General features: G+C 36.7%; 1 long non-coding RNA gene across 1 annotated transcript in view; it reads left to right on the top strand.

The window, feature by feature from the left end:
* The first annotated feature begins 395 nt into the window (after positions 1–395).
* The window catches only part of LOC130454623 (uncharacterized), a 41,345-nt gene continuing 32,959 nt past the window's right edge, over positions 396–8,781 (top strand). The window contains exon 1 of the long non-coding RNA XR_008912374.1: positions 396–567. This is a non-coding gene — a long non-coding RNA (uncharacterized LOC130454623). The remainder of the gene's footprint in view (positions 568–8,781) is intronic.

Genomic DNA, 8,781 nt, shown 5'->3' with positions numbered 1-8,781 from the left:
ATTATGGTGTATACAATGTGGAGTTGAGCCAGGAATACTTGACCACTACTAATTCTATGGATAACTTGGGCAAATAAATTTATCCCTCTCCAATATGATTTCATCATCTAGAAAATGAAAGGGTTGGATTAGATGGTTTTTCATTTCTCTTTCAAGCTCTAAATTTATGATACCCTAACCACCTATGCTATTTCTCTTTTCTTCCCCAAACAAATCTTTCCATGCTGTCAGATGAATGCTATGGACTTAATTATAGTTGTTGTTATTGTTGTACATCTTTCACTTGGTGGCAGACTAACAACACAATGAAGGTTGTCTCTTGACTCTTGAATGAATTTGGTTTAAGGGAGGCAGAGTTGCACAGAGTTGTAAGTCTGACTGTCTTTTCTAGAGTCATTGAACTGCAGTAGTAAAACAAAAGTCAAGATGACTGGTGATGGCCCAGGATGCAGTGGATGATCTTGATGTCTTCCATATCTGACCAAATCCTAAGAATTCCATAGCTCCTGCTTCAGTCACCTTCCTGGCCATTGGAAGAAATTGTTCTCACCTGCCCATTCTGCCAGGGTAAGTCTTCACATGCTTGGGGTGAACATTTCCCTAACTCAATGACTGGGTTGAGACCTGTCAGTTACCCTCAATCTGGTTTAGTCCATCTGCATCTTGCAAGCCTTAAAATGTCCCAAAGTCTATCCTTTGCTTTCAGATGAAACCTGGTGGGCATTAGAAGGACTAATCAAAATCTCTGGTTAATTTTCTGGTTCAGGATCACTGAGGAACCTGGTTCTCTTACACACAAATCACAGACAATATCTGAAAAGGGTTCAAGAAAGAGCTATAATACTGAAAATCAAGGAGAAGAAAAAAAAACACCTTCATTTAGTATAGAAATGCACATAAAACGTGTCCAGAGCTAATAGAGTTTGGGTTAGGAGTCACAGCAGGGAAGCCAGGACAAACTCCATGAGGTAAATGGTTCTGAAGCCTCCAAGCTAGGGAAGAATGGGGTCATCCCAGGGTAATCAGTGAAAGCCATTATAAATGCCCAGGAAACCTTTAGCTTCACAGGAAGGGGACAAAGTGAGAGAGATTGTGCCAGGGAAGCCAGCAAGGTCTTTCTGTTAAGTGGACTCAAAGCCAGCAGTCACTTTTAAAGGAGTGTGCTTATTGGGAGGAGACTTTGAATGGAAAACTCTCTCTGTTTTGGAGGTCCCCAAGCCAGATCTTGGTACCAGTATGTTGGAAGAAGAGAAGGTAGGACCATTCTGAACAGATAACAGGATATAGAAAAAATTTAGCACCTCTATCCTCATTAGGGGGTTCTTAGAGTATCTCATTCTCATATGAATAGACACAAACCTAAGTTTTTATTATGGGAATATGTTGAATTCAACTAGGAAAAATGCAAAGAGTGGGTGAATCTAGAAAATCACATATTATGATGATTTGTTTTATTATATTGTTATTTACCGATTTATTTTGTAAAATCCTTTCCAATTATATTTTAATCTAGTTTGGTTTATACTTACAAGTGATGTGGACAGCATGCAGTCTAAAGGCTGCATGTTCAATACCTATTTTAGGGCAAAAAACTCTCAGAAAATTGCAGAAGATACAAAACATATCCTTGACTAAAACTACACTATAACTAAATTATAATAAATTAAAGAAGATGGGAAGAAAGGACTCAAATTTTTAGGTAGAGACTAAATAATTTCATTCTAAAGGATATATAGATCAAATAAATCTTAGAAATAATATTCCCTCTTATCAAAGAAAATGACAACATTAAGACAACAACAAAAACAAAAATAAGAAAAGAAGCCAAAACTTCTGAGATACAACCAAAGCAGTCGTTAGGGGGAAATTATCTCTAAAGATTTTTATCAACAAAAGAAAAGAACAAGACTAAGCATGCAGCTTTAAAAATTATTAGTAATGAAGAATATAGATACATTCTTTTTTCTTTTATAACTTGTAATTGAACACATTCAATGCCACATATAATGGAAGAAGAAACAGTAAAATCAAACCCTGTATATATATATATATTTTAAAGAGATTTCTCATGATCAGAGTGATTTTCTTCATTTTCCATACCACTGTTGTTTTTTCATCAATGACATAATAAGAATGACTTAGGTAACAGGTGAGGAAAGAAATCCCTCCCCATTAGCAGCAAAATGTAACAGGAAGCTAAAATCCAACTCATGAACAGCTGTGAAATGTTCTGCTTACATATAAACCAAAGTGCATGATGGGACTGTGGATAATTCATTAAAAATGACAGCCAAGACATTTCTATAGGCTAACAAAAAGCATTTAAAAATAACCTGTAGATTTCTCTTCATTTTTTTCCTCTTCTTGGCCTGTTAACATTTAAATGACTCCATCTAGGTCTTGCAGATCCTGCCTTAATGAAAGCAGCAAGGTGGTTTGGACTTTTACATTTGCTTGCATAAGTAAGTGAACCTTACTTACTTACCAGTCAGTATGTTAAACACCTCTGTTTATATATTTCCTTTTTCCTACTGACCATCACTTCTAGCAGGATTCAAGTAATACACAACCAATGAAATGACCCAGGAGAAACAGAATCCTCCATTTAGAGTGAGCAAGAAACCAACATATTTTTTTTTGCCTTTTATGCAAAAACTTTTTGAAACCTTTCATCAAAGTTGATCATATCAAGTGAGTTTTTTCTTCTTTTTTTTCTCTTCTGTAGTCCTAACGGGCAATTTAGCAGCAGGGCAAGTGGATATTAATTTATGATGAGCTACTTACTGACCACATTTTTCAAGGGCTAGATTCTGAAGAAACTAATTGGAAAGCAAAATGACTTTTGTTATTTAGATGGTAGCAATTTGGGATGGAGGAAGACAAAGGACATAGCAAGAGCACAATATCACCTAAGATGTCTCTCACCCTTACTTCCTTTTATAGAAATGGCGCACACAGATCTTCTTAAAAAACACAACACCTACTTTCCATCTTAGAATCAATATTAAGAATTGATTCTAAGATGGAAGAGGATTAAGAGGTAGACAATTGCCGTTAAGTGGCTTGCCCAGGGTCATACAGTTAGGACACATTTGAGGTCACATTTGAATTCGGGATTTCCTATTTCCAGGTCTGCTTTCTATCCATTGATCCATCAAGATTCTTCCCAGCTCTACCACAGTACAACTATAGATACTGAATCCTGGCCTGCCCCAAAGCTCCAAGAGACCAACAACATATTCTCTATTCAGCCCCCAGGAGTAATAAATGACACCTAGATTAAAAATAAAATGGCTCTTACCTTTCATCTTAGAATCAAAACTGTGTTTTGGTTCCAAGGCAGAAGAGCAGTAAGGCCAACTCTGCGCCCTACAGGTCTACTCCTCACTCTTGGTTTGTGCCCTGGGAATATATAATGATGCCTGAAAGAGGAGAGCATTTAGGATGAAAGTCAAAAGAAAGAGCACTTTTAAAAGCAGAAGGGAAGAAAAGAAATGGAGTTTGGGGTAGAGGTAGAATAAGGAAGTCCTATTTGGGGTGCCCAAATGTAGATCCTTGTGCAAAGGACAATATGAGGTGGCTTTGAGGAGGGAGAGAACAATAACAAGAGATAAAAGTCTCCAAATGGTAAGCAAAGTAGGTAGAGTAACAAAAACAAACTTAAACTAAGAGTGACCTTGATAATCGATGTTTGGAATGATAGTTTTTTTTATGCTGAAATGATGTGCTTTATTAATTACAATAGTTTTAATGCCATCCAGAGCCACTTCAACCTCTTTGTAGAGGCGTTTGCTCAAATTACCTAGCTGTGGATTCTGTAGATGCAAAATTTATTGGAAAAGATGACATCCCATTTTTGAAATCCATCTTCAGCAGGTTTATCCATTACAATTATGTTCCTTACTTTATAAGTTGTAACACTCCCGTTTATATAAGTTGGGTGCATATTACCTAAGCTGTCACGATCAATTCTGATTGCTCTCTTCTTTACAGGAAACTTATAGAAATTACATTTTGCAAACAGTTGATGTTTTTGACTACTTTTTAAAAACTCTTGCCAACACAGTGAAATAGGAAGGCTCTATAACCAGTGTGAAGGGTTCCACCATTGGGAGAGAAGTATACCTTCTTAATATTCTTTTCACATTCTGTATGATTTCTACATCTGGCTTCTTCATCATTTCCTATGCCTCAATAATTATATCTGTTAGTAATGCTCTATATTTGCACAGCATGTTCTTCCATTTCCACTTTTTCGGTATCATATAAGGTTCCAGGAGAGTTTCTATGTTCTTTAGTCTCTCATAGACTTCTTTGAACTTCTGGTTATTATTCTCCGATGTGAGTTTTTCCTTTTCTGCTTCCTTTCTTGGTTCTACCCATCTTGATAGAAAATTGTCCCCAAATGGACTTTCATAAATATGTACAGATTTATCCCATATCACAGACCATGACAGGGAAGACTCCTCTTCATGAAAAAATTCTTGAATTCTTCTAATCACTTCCTTCAGGTTCGCCTGAATCCTCTCAATAGTCCTCCTGTAGCAGAAAGCTGTCACTGCAATGAGCGAATGGATGTGGTAGTTATGATCCTCCGTTTTAGGGCAGGTCACACAGAGCAGGGTCTGGTTCCAATGACAGAACAGCTTCTGGTCTTCCCTGTGTATCACACATTTGCTTTCTCCTTCAGGGTATGTAGCTATGTTAGACTGAAGTCTTTTCAGTCAGGAGAATTCAAAGCAGTCTGAGCAGCATGAATATGATAGGTTTGTTTGCTGAGTCAAGAGAAGCAAAGAGGATGTCCACATTCCAAGATGATCGGTGGCACAAAGAGCAATTGAGAGCAGTCTGTACAAGAATATCTTGCCTGTGGAAGTGCTGTCATGATCCTTGTATAGCTTTCCTAGCCTGTGACCTTTGGCAGTCCAGCTTGTAGAAAAATCCATCCAGAAAAAGGGAATGACCAGAGATGATTCTCTTGGAATGACAGTCTTGAAGTACTGACATAACCTTTAAAGCCTTCTGGGACATCAAGGAAAGGTAGCTCACACTGTTGAGTACCTTACAAAACCTCTCCTCACAGGAGACACATATTCAAATTTTTCAAAAACTAGTGATCTCCAGATGTGGCTAAAAAAATACCTAGCCTGATTTCCATAAGCCTGATGTGAAACACTAACCATTAATATGTAATGTTTTATTGCAGATTTTTTTGACATTGTTATCTCATCTTAGTGATACTCCACAGCACCCCCAAACCAATCAAGCCCTCCTTTTTATAACAAAGGAGTACAATTAAGTAAAATAAATACATTCCTTAGCTAAGTATGACAATACATGCCTCATTCTCTACCTTTAGTTCTCCTCTCTGCCAAGAGACAGGAGGTATATGCTTCACTTCAGCCCCTTGAGTCATGAGAGGTAGCTATATTGAAAAAGATTTCTGAAGTACTTCCATTTGGATTTTCTGTATGTTATTGTGGCCATTGAACAATTGTTTTATTGGTTCTGCTTTATTTTTGCTCTGTATCAGTTAATTAAAGTCTGCTCAGTTTACTCTGAAGTCTTCATTGTTGTTTATGATACAAAAAATATTCAATTACTTTCATACACAAAATTTTTTCAACCATTTCCAAGTTGATGGACATTCACTTTTTTGCTATTATAAATATTTTTTTCCATTTATAGTAATGTTCCTAAGTCTTTGACTTTCTTGGGGTATATCAGGCTATTAATTTATAGCCATTCCCAGGGGCAGTAAGGTAGTTTGGTAGAGAACCAGGCATAGAGAGAGGAGGTCCCTGGGTTCAAATCTGACTTTAGACACTTTCTACCTATGTGACCTTGGACAAGTCACCTAAGCCCAATTACCTAGTTTTCACCTCTCTTCTGCTTTGGAACCCATACTTAATATCAATTGCAATACAGAAGGCAAGGGTTTAAAAAAAATTGTAGCCACTCCCATATAGTGATTTTTCTACACTCAACATTTGACCAATCAGAATATCCCTTTCTACAACCATGCTGGAAGATAAAACTATACATACGTACATATATATGTATATATATATATATGTATAAATATATATATCCAAAATAATAACACTAAACATATAGTGATTGATTCCATTAAAAAAACATTCATTACTTCTCTATGAAGATAAACATAGGAATGAAGTAGGGGATAGAGAATGGACCTTAAGCTCAGAATGTCTGATTTCAAGTTGGTTATCTTCCTATACTAATTATGTATGGACATGGGCAAGTTACTTACTCTTTCAGTGCCCCAAGCAAGAACTTAAGACCATAAGCTGCAGTCTTGTGGAAAGTTGGTACCCAGGAAGAGTATTTTCACATGATGTGTTCCTTGCCCTGATGAAAATTGTGGGTGAAAACTCCTCACCTACCCTGCCAATGTGCAAGTCACATGCTTTAGGGTCTCATTCTAAAAAATGGAAATGGAAATGGGATAGTTCTTTCCCTCCAGGAGCCTATATTGACTGAGGAGAGAGGGGATAGATGATGTACACAGATGAGCATACTACAGTCTAAATTCAGGAACAAAGCAGAGCAAACTAATAAGTTGGGGAATCAGGGAAGGTTTCATGGAAAAGGTGGCACTTGACTTGAGCCTTAAAATCAAAGTTGAAGTTTGGTAGTGCCATGGGACATTCAAGAGCTATTTACAATAGCTACTATAGTTACACTTTATTTGTACATATTCTATAATTACTCATTTTTATACCTTTTGTACTAATATGGTATTCCTAGTTTAAATTTTTTCAAAAGGAAACATAACAGTATAAAAAAGAGATCTCTCCCAGGACCTATAAAACTTTCCACTAATGGTAATTGGGGTAGTTGATTTTTTATCTTTATGTTTTTATAAAATCTACCCTACTATGGAAAGCCCCCAAATGAAAACCCCAGGAGAGTTAATTGGCACTGATCTCATCCATGATAGGTTTCTTTTTTTGTTGGACCATTATGTGTGCTTACCACTTTCTGCATTTTCCCTTTCCTCTCATATTTATTTATTTATTTTTAAGTTAAAAATGCTCTCATTGCCATAGGGCACATCATGCTAAATTAACAGAATGCACAGGACAGACTAAAAAAATACTGAGCAGTCAACCAATGCTAAGTGAACCAGAGAGAGAGAGCTCCTCCCCTCAGGGAGAGGCTGGCCTGAAAGATGTCTTCCACCCTGTCCTGACATACTAAAAAATATCTACATCACTGAAACTCATTGGTTTGTTTCTGAGGCTAAATAAAGTCACACTGATAAACTTGCCTTGATGCAAATGAGATAATATATTTATCACCTCTGCTTTCCACTAAGAGGACTTTGAAATCAACTCCTATTATCAAACTATAAAGAGCAATTCTAATTCTCTTAGAGGTCAGAAATTAATCCAATCTGTGGAAGAGAATAGGAAAAAGGAAGGAAGGAAGCAATTATTAATCACCAACTCTGTGCCAGGCAATATTCTAAGTGCTTTCCAATTATCCTTGCATTTGAATCTTTCAACAATCCTAGGAGGTAAGATTTTTTTAAGGAAACAAGATACATGTTATTATGGAAAATGCATGTATATATTTGCATAGCACTGTGCTATCTTTGATCATACAGAGACAGAAAATGATATAATCCCTCTTCTCATGGATCTGATATTCTGTAGGGAATTGGGAGGATGGAGAGTAAACTTATAGTCAGAAAAGAATCGTACAAGGTGGGGACTTGAATAAATTGGGATTCAAACATACTTTTATTTTAAATCCAGGACTTCACCCCACCACTCATGTAATCATGAAATACATTCTATGGGATTTCCACAAATACACAGAGACAGTAGTTGGAATTTTGTGCTCAGGGCACAGTGGATATGTTGAAGTTAGATTGTAGAAGATCTTAAAAACCAGACTGAGTTTGTAATTCATCCTAGAGGCAATAAAGGAGATGGTGAAAATTTTTGAGTGATGGTCAGCATATTATTTTTTTAGCTGTGTCAAAGACAGAATGAATAAGGAGATATTGGAAGCAGGAAGATCAGTTATGAGATTACCATCATAATCTAGGGGAGAGAAGATGAAGGCTGGGACCAGGCTGGTGATAGCAACAGTGTAGAGAAGGAGAAACATGTGAGAAATATTGTAGAGATGATCTCTAAAATCTCTTTCAACTGAATTCCATAATTCTATGGCTTGGCAACTGATTAAAAAGGGGAGGAGAGAAGGAAGAAGTCATTTGGGTTGGGGTATTAAATCACATGGCACCTACAGATTCTTGAGTACAGAAGATCTGACGTTCAGAGAAAAACATAGAGATGAATCCAGAAGCAGGAGTTCTTTCTTCATAGGCAGTCTACCTCTAGTTTCCTTATATTGGGCAGTCAGGTCAGCAGTAGGCCAAGCTTGATCTAGATTTTCTTTTGGGGTATGGCCAATATAATTTTAAATTATAGTGACATTAAACTGAATTGCTTAATTCTCATGGTCATTCCCCATTCTAAATATGGAATAGATCATCAAAGAAGTGGCAAATTTCTTCTCACCAGAGATTTCCTAAAATGCTAGAAAGATCTGGTATGCTATAAATAAGATTCTTGTTCAAATAGGGGTTGTATGTAATGACCTTTGATATCCCTTCTTGTGATTTCTTCTTTTGAAATCTTGGAGGAAAGGCAGGTCCTGTCAATAGGAGGTGTGATCTCTTCATTTTTACTTTTTTTCATAGTTATTATCTTTTGCCACATTTAAGTTGGTAGTAGTTGTTGGTTC

This window comes from Monodelphis domestica, chromosome 5 (assembly GCF_027887165.1).
Source record: "Monodelphis domestica isolate mMonDom1 chromosome 5, mMonDom1.pri, whole genome shotgun sequence".
In the NCBI taxonomy this organism is placed as follows: domain Eukaryota; kingdom Metazoa; phylum Chordata; class Mammalia; order Didelphimorphia; family Didelphidae; genus Monodelphis; species Monodelphis domestica.
The sequence above is the reverse complement of the archived record's forward strand: the minus strand, read 5'-3'. Positions and strand labels throughout refer to the sequence as shown.